The 7,922-nt window shown below is 44.1% G+C and overlaps 1 non-coding gene across 1 annotated transcript; it reads left to right on the top strand.

Annotated features, from left to right (window-relative positions):
- The first annotated feature begins 3,016 nt into the window (after positions 1 to 3,016).
- LOC149428257 (U6 spliceosomal RNA) lies at positions 3,017 to 3,123 on the top strand. Its single transcript, XR_016310807.1, has one exon. It is a non-coding gene; the product is annotated as a U6 spliceosomal RNA (small nuclear RNA).
- Positions 3,124 to 7,922: the final 4,799 nt, after the last annotated feature.

The raw sequence follows: 7,922 nt of genomic DNA, 5'->3' as shown, positions 1-7,922 counted from the left end.
TTCCTCAAACAACCTTCCTTCAATTCAATGCTTTGGATTTCTTGCTTTCTTTCTTTCTTTTTTTTTTTTTTTACTCTTAGCATCAACTATTTTAAAAAATAAAAATTACAAGCTGCGGCTTACGGTTAGAGCGCAACTGAAAGCTGCACGTGCCCTAGCGGCTTCTCCCACCAACCTTCTCTGAAGAAGAGCAGCACGCCTATGGGCATCCCACTGCCCCGTTAGTCTATGGGGGCGCTCCATTCTCTCACTCCTTCTCTTGGCTCCCCTTTCTTTCCCAATGCCTTTCTATACGGCCAGCTCTGGGAAAGCTCCCCCGGCACTCAAGGTGAGGATGCCAAAGTGCGCCCCTCCCCCGAGCCCCTTCATTCGGGAAAACAAAAAGGCAGCAAATGCCATAAGCGCTCTCTTACACCCTGAGCCCCCGCTCACATCAAAACCAATTTCAAAATTGGGTGACCTGCTGACACCAATGCCTATGCAAATCGCACCAAAAGCTCTGCTGCGTGCACTACTTTAGAAGTCGGCGCGGCTCCGACAAAGCCGGAACCGCACCCGTACGACCGCTCTAATAGCGGACAATAGGGTGCGACTTGGCCTACAGTTTTACAAGTCGCAGGCCAAGTTGCACCTGACGTGACCGGGGTGTAAGGGGCATGCCAGCGTGTGCGTTCTCATAGCGCACGTCTAGGACAGACCACTCGTTTCAATAGGCTTCCCTAGGTGAATAGATCGATTTTAAAACCACAGAGATACATAAATCAATCAAAGTGAGTTGAAAATAATATAGCAAAAAAACAAAACCAATGTACCTCGGACACGGCCGATGACAGATCTGAGTACCGGCCCCGTTGCTGGTACCATGTGACCTGCTGTGACCAATCACAGCAGGTCACATGACAGTTGTACACCATGGATGGCTTCATGCATGCCATCCATTGTCTACTAGTGTCTAGCTGTGAATCGTCACAGCGATCACATGCACATGTCATGTGATGAGCCGTGGCCAGATCACAGCTGAGCACAAAAAAAAAAAACAAAAAAAAAACAAACCCCTGAATGAATCGATGTCATTCAGGTAAATGCTTGCTTATAGCAAAGGAAGTCTTTGCTATAAGCAAATTGTGTAAGAAAAGAAAAAAAAAAAAACTGATCACTTCCCCAAAGTAGTACAATGTTACTGTGGTAACATTGTACTACTTTGGTCATAGGGAAATATGAAAAGAAAATCTTGAAGAAAAAGAAAAAAAATGTAATAAAAAATGAACAATAATAAAAAAAAAGTAAAAAAAATGATTTTTTTTTTTTTTTCCATACTGTCACCAGTCAGTGTCCCTGATCACCGCTATGCCAGTGATAGGATGACGCTGTACTGCACTGGTGACAGTATGTAAAAAAAAATAATTGTGACAATCATTTTTTTCATTTTCTGAAAAATTCGGACAAAAAAAATACAACTTCAAAAAACTCGCCATGCCTCTTATGAAATCCGTCGTACTGTCTACTTTACAAAAAGGGGTCATTTGGGGAATATCTGTACTGTTCTGACATTCTTGGGCCTCAAGAAATTAGATTGGCTGTCACTACTTCAGGATTGATCAATATTCAGACCTATACCAGAGTTTGTGAACTCTATCACTTTCCTACAAACTAAAAAATACATCCTAATTTGGGTTATTTTCACCAAAGACATGTAGCAGAATACATCTCGGCCTAAATTTATGAAGAACCATTACGGATTTGCGAACTTTTATAACAGAAACAAAGAAAACCGTGTTTTGTTTTTAAATTTTCGGTCTTTTTTGGTTAATTTAGCCAAAAATAAAAACCCCAGCGGTGATTAAATACCACCAAAAGAAAGCTCTAGTTGTGTGAAGAAAACGATGAAATGTTTGTTTGGGTACAATGTTGTATGACCGAGCGAATTGTCATTGAAATTGTGAGAGCGCTGAAACCTGAAAAATGGCCTGGGCAGGAAGGGGGTAAAAGTGCCCGGCATGGAAATGGTTCATCGATACGAGAAAATCAAAAAGAGCCGCCTAGCGGAGGATGGTTTCCATCCAACGACCTCTGGGCCAGCTCTGGGAAAGGTCCCCTGGCACTCAAGGTGAGGATGCCAAAAGTGCGCCCCTCCCCCGAGCTCCTTCATTCGGGAAAACAAAAAGGGAACCAGGGAACAAATGCCATAAGCGCTCGCTTACACCCTGAGCCCCCGCTCACACCCAAAACCATTTCAAAATCGGGCGACCTGCTGACACCAATGCCTATGCAAACCGCACCAAAAGCTCTGCTGCGTGCACTACTTTAGAGGTCGGCGCGGCTCCGACAAAGCCGGAACCGCACCCATAGGACCGCTGTAATAGCGGACAATAGGGTGCGACTTGGCCTACAGTTTTGCAAGTCGCAGGCCAAGTTGCACCTGACGTGACCGGGGTGTAAGGGGCATGCCAGCGTGTGCGTTCTCGTAGCGCACCTCTAGGACAGACCACTCGTTTCAATAGGCTTCCCTAGGTGGATAGATGGCGCAGGCACCATTTTTAAAACCACAGAGATACATCAATCAATCAAAGTGAGTTGAAAATAATATAGCAAAAAAACAAAACCAATGGACTAAAATGGCTCTTTAATAATTACCAGGAAATCCAAATCCAAAATAGCCGCCTAGCAGAGGATGGTTTGGATCCAACCACCTCTGCTTTATGGGCCCAGCAAGGCATGGTGGGCGTGGCCTGCCTGCCTTCCCACAATGCCTCCTGGCAGAGCTGCTCACTTGCATGCGGTGTCCTGCTTAACAATAGCCTGTGTGCTCCTCATTTTCTTCAGTAAAATCAACTTTTCAACTGACAGACATTATTGATCACATTGATTATGATTATACAAAAAGCATTCTTAGAATTCATAAACATAGTTTGGCAGAAATAGCGCAGAACACCGACATTCAACGCTCTCCATAAGCTGATCTTCTGACCTCTTTGACGGCTTATATACCCCTCGGGCTCTCCCATTGCTTTGCCCCCCCGCATCGGCGGGTGGGCAGGATTACAATCGTGGAACGATACAGAGAAAATTAGCAAGCCCCTGCGTAAGGTTGACATGCTAACCCATGAAGCGGTCCCAAATTTTTTCCTCAAACAACCTTCCTTCAATTCAATGCTTTGGATTTCTTGCTTTCTTTCTTTCTTTTTTTTTTTTTTTACTCTTAGCATCAACTATTTTAAAAAATAAAAATTACAAGCTGCGGCTTACGGTTAGAGCGCAACTGAAAGCTGCACGTGCCCTAGCGGCTTCTCCCACCAACCTTCTCTGAAGAAGAGCAGCACGCCTATGGGCATCCCACTGCCCCGTTAGTCTATGGGGGCGCTCCATTCTCTCACTCCTTCTCTTGGCTCCCCTTTCTTTCCCAATGCCTTTCTATACGGCCAGCTCTGGGAAAGCTCCCCCGGCTCTCAAGGTGAGGATGCCAAAGTGCGCCCCTCCCCCGAGCCCCTTCATTCGGGAAAACAAAAAGGCAGCAAATGCCATAAGCGCTCTCTTACACCCTGAGCCCCCGCTCACATCAAAACCAATTTCAAAATTGGGTGACCTGCTGACACCAATGCCTATGCAAATCGCACCAAAAGCTCTGCTGCGTGCACTACTTTAGAAGTCGGCGCGGCTCCGACAAAGCCGGAACCGCACCCGTACGACCGCTCTAATAGCGGACAATAGGGTGCGACTTGGCCTACAGTTTTACAAGTCGCAGGCCAAGTTGCACCTGACGTGACCGGGGTGTAAGGGGCATGCCAGCGTGTGCGTTCTCATAGCGCACGTCTAGGACAGACCACTCGTTTCAATAGGCTTCCCTAGGTGAATAGATCGATTTTAAAACCACAGAGATACATAAATCAATCAAAGTGAGTTGAAAATAATATAGCAAAAAAACAAAACCAATGTACCTCGGACACGGCCGATGACAGATCTGAGTACCGGCCCCGTTGCTGGTACCATGTGACCTGCTGTGACCAATCACAGCAGGTCACATGACAGTTGTACACCATGGATGGCTTCATGCATGCCATCCATTGTCTACTAGTGTCTAGCTGTGAATCGTCACAGCGATCACATGCACATGTCATGTGATGAGCCGTGGCCAGATCACAGCTGAGCACAAAAAAAAAAAACAAAAAAAAAACAAACCCCTGAATGAATCGATGTCATTCAGGTAAATGCTTGCTTATAGCAAAGGAAGTCTTTGCTATAAGCAAATTGTGTAAGAAAAGAAAAAAAAAAAAACTGATCACTTCCCCAAAGTAGTACAATGTTACTGTGGTAACATTGTACTACTTTGGTCATAGGGAAATATGAAAAGAAAATCTTGAAGAAAAAGAAAAAAAATGTAATAAAAAATGAACAATAATAAAAAAAAAGTAAAAAAAATGATTTTTTTTTTTTTTTCCATACTGTCACCAGTCAGTGTCCCTGATCACCGCTATGCCAGTGATAGGATGACGCTGTACTGCACTGGTGACAGTATGTAAAAAAAAATAATTGTGACAATCATTTTTTTCATTTTCTGAAAAATTCGGACAAAAAAAATACAACTTCAAAAAACTCGCCATGCCTCTTATGAAATCCGTCGTACTGTCTACTTTACAAAAAGGGGTCATTTGGGGAATATCTGTACTGTTCTGACATTCTTGGGCCTCAAGAAATTAGATTGGCTGTCACTACTTCAGGATTGATCAATATTCAGACCTATACCAGAGTTTGTGAACTCTATCACTTTCCTACAAACTAAAAAATACATCCTAATTTGGGTTATTTTCACCAAAGACATGTAGCAGAATACATCTCGGCCTAAATTTATGAAGAACCATTACGGATTTGCGAACTTTTATAACAGAAACAAAGAAAACCGTGTTTTGTTTTTAAATTTTCGGTCTTTTTTGGTTAATTTAGCCAAAAATAAAAACCCCAGCGGTGATTAAATACCACCAAAAGAAAGCTCTAGTTGTGTGAAGAAAACGATGAAATGTTTGTTTGGGTACAATGTTGTATGACCGAGCGAATTGTCATTGAAATTGTGAGAGCGCTGAAACCTGAAAAATGGCCTGGGCAGGAAGGGGGTAAAAGTGCCCGGCATGGAAATGGTTCATCGATACGAGAAAATCAAAAAGAGCCGCCTAGCGGAGGATGGTTTCCATCCAACGACCTCTGGGCCAGCTCTGGGAAAGGTCCCCTGGCACTCAAGGTGAGGATGCCAAAAGTGCGCCCCTCCCCCGAGCTCCTTCATTCGGGAAAACAAAAAGGGAACCAGGGAACAAATGCCATAAGCGCTCGCTTACACCCTGAGCCCCCGCTCACACCCAAAACCATTTCAGAATCGGGCGACCTGCTGACACCAATGCCTATGCAAACCGCACCAAAAGCTCTGCTGCGTGCACTACTTTAGAGGTCGGCGCGGCTCCGACAAAGCCGGAACCGCACCCATAGGACCGCTGTAATAGCGGACAATAGGGTGCGACTTGGCCTACAGTTTTACAAGTCGCAGGCCAAGTTGCACCTGACGTGACCGGGGTGTAAGGGGCATGCCAGCGTGTGCGTTCTCATAGCGCACGTCTAGGACAGACCACTCGTTTCAATAGGCTTCCCTAGGTGAATAGATCGATTTTAAAACCACAGAGATACATAAATCAATCAAAGTGAGTTGAAAATAATATAGCAAAAAAACAAAACCAATGTACCTCGGACACGGCCGATGACAGATCTGAGTACCGGCCCCGTTGCTGGTACCATGTGACCTGCTGTGTCCAATCACAGCAGGTCACATGACAGTTGTACACCATGGATGGCTTCATGCATGCCATCCATTGTCTACTAGTGTCTAGCTGTGAATCGTCACAGCGATCACATGCACATGTCATGTGATGAGCCGTGGCCAGATCACAGCTGAGCACAAAAAAAAAAAAAAACAAACCCCTGAATGAATCGATGTCATTCAGGTAAATGCTTGCTTATAGCAAAGGAAGTCTTTGCTATAAGCAAATTGTGTAAGAAAAGAAAAAAAAAAAACTGATCACTTCCCCAAAGTAGTACAATGTTACTGTGGTAACATTGTACTACTTTGGTCATAGGGAAATATGAAAAGAAAATCTTGAAGAAAAAGAAAAAAAATGTAATAAAAAATGAACAATAATAAAAAAAAAGTAAAAAAAATGATTTTTTTTTTTTTTTTTCCCCATACTGTCACCAGTCAGTGTCCCTGATCACCGCTATGCCAGTGATAGGATGACGCTGTACTGCACTGGTGACAGTATGTAAAAAAAAATAATTGTGACAATCATTTTTTTCATTTTCTGAAAAATTCGGACAAAAAAAATACAACTTCAAAAAACTCGCCATGCCTCTTATGAAATCCGTCGTACTGTCTACTTTACAAAAAGGGGTCATTTGGGGAATATCTGTACTGTTCTGACATTCTTGGGCCTCAAGAAATTAGATTGGCTGTCACTACTTCAGGATTGATCAATATTCAGACCTATACCAGAGTTTGTGAACTCTATCACTTTCCTACAAACTAAAAAATACATCCTAATTTGGGTTATTTTCACCAAAGACATGTAGCAGAATACATCTCGGCCTAAATTTATGAAGAACCATTACGGATTTGCGAACTTTTATAACAGAAACAAAGAAAACCGTGTTTTGTTTTTAAATTTTCGGTCTTTTTTGGTTAATTTAGCCAAAAATAAAAACCCCAGCGGTGATTAAATACCACCAAAAGAAAGCTCTAGTTGTGTGAAGAAAACGATGAAATGTTTGTTTGGGTACAATGTTGTATGACCGAGCGAATTGTCATTGAAATTGTGAGAGCGCTGAAACCTGAAAAATGGCCTGGGCAGGAAGGGGGTAAAAGTGCCCGGCATGGAAATGGTTCATCGATACGAGAAAATCAAAAAGAGCCGCCTAGCGGAGGATGGTTTCCATCCAACGACCTCTGGGCCAGCTCTGGGAAAGGTCCCCTGGCACTCAAGGTGAGGATGCCAAAAGTGCGCCCCTCCCCCGAGCTCCTTCATTCGGGAAAACAAAAAGGGAACCAGGGAACAAATGCCATAAGCGCTCGCTTACACCCTGAGCCCCCGCTCACACCCAAAACCATTTCAAAATCGGGCGACCTGCTGACACCAATGCCTATGCAAACCGCACCAAAAGCTCTGCTGCGTGCACTACTTTAGAGGTCGGCGCGGCTCCGACAAAGCCGGAACCGCACCCATAGGACCGCTGTAATAGCGGACAATAGGGTGCGACTTGGCCTACAGTTTTACAAGTCGCAGGCCAAGTTGCACCTGACGTGACCGGGGTGTAAGGGGCATGCCAGCGTGTGCGTTCTCATAGCGCACGTCTAGGACAGACCACTCGTTTCAATAGGCTTCCCTAGGTGGATAGATGGCGCAGGCACCATTTTTAAAACCACAGAGATACATCAATCAATCAAAGTGAGTTGAAAATAATATAGCAAAAAAACAAAACCAATGGACTAAAATGGCTCTTTAATAATTACCAGGAAATCCAAATCCAAAATAGCCGCCTAGCAGAGGATGGTTTGGATCCAACCACCTCTGCTTTATGGGCCCAGCAAGGCATGGTGGGCGTGGCCTGCCTGCCTTCCCACAATGCCTCCTGGCAGAGCTGCTCACTTGCATGCGGTGTCCTGCTTAACAATAGCCTGTGTGCTCCTCATTTTCTTCAGTAAAATCAACTTTTCAACTGACAGACATTATTGATCACATTGATTATGATTATACAAAAAGCATTCTTAGAATTCATAAACATAGTTTGGCAGAAATAGCGCAGAACACCGACATTCAACGCTCTCCATAAGCTGATCTTCTGACCTCTTTGACGGCTTATATACCCCTCGGGCTCTCCCATTGCTTTGCCCC

This window comes from Staurois parvus, unplaced genomic scaffold (assembly GCF_062004578.1).
Source record: "Staurois parvus isolate SC_StPar_1 unplaced genomic scaffold, SC_StPar_1.0 ptg003371l, whole genome shotgun sequence".
Lineage (NCBI taxonomy): Eukaryota > Metazoa > Chordata > Amphibia > Anura > Ranidae > Staurois > Staurois parvus.
The sequence above is the reverse complement of the archived record's forward strand: the minus strand, read 5'-3'. Positions and strand labels throughout refer to the sequence as shown.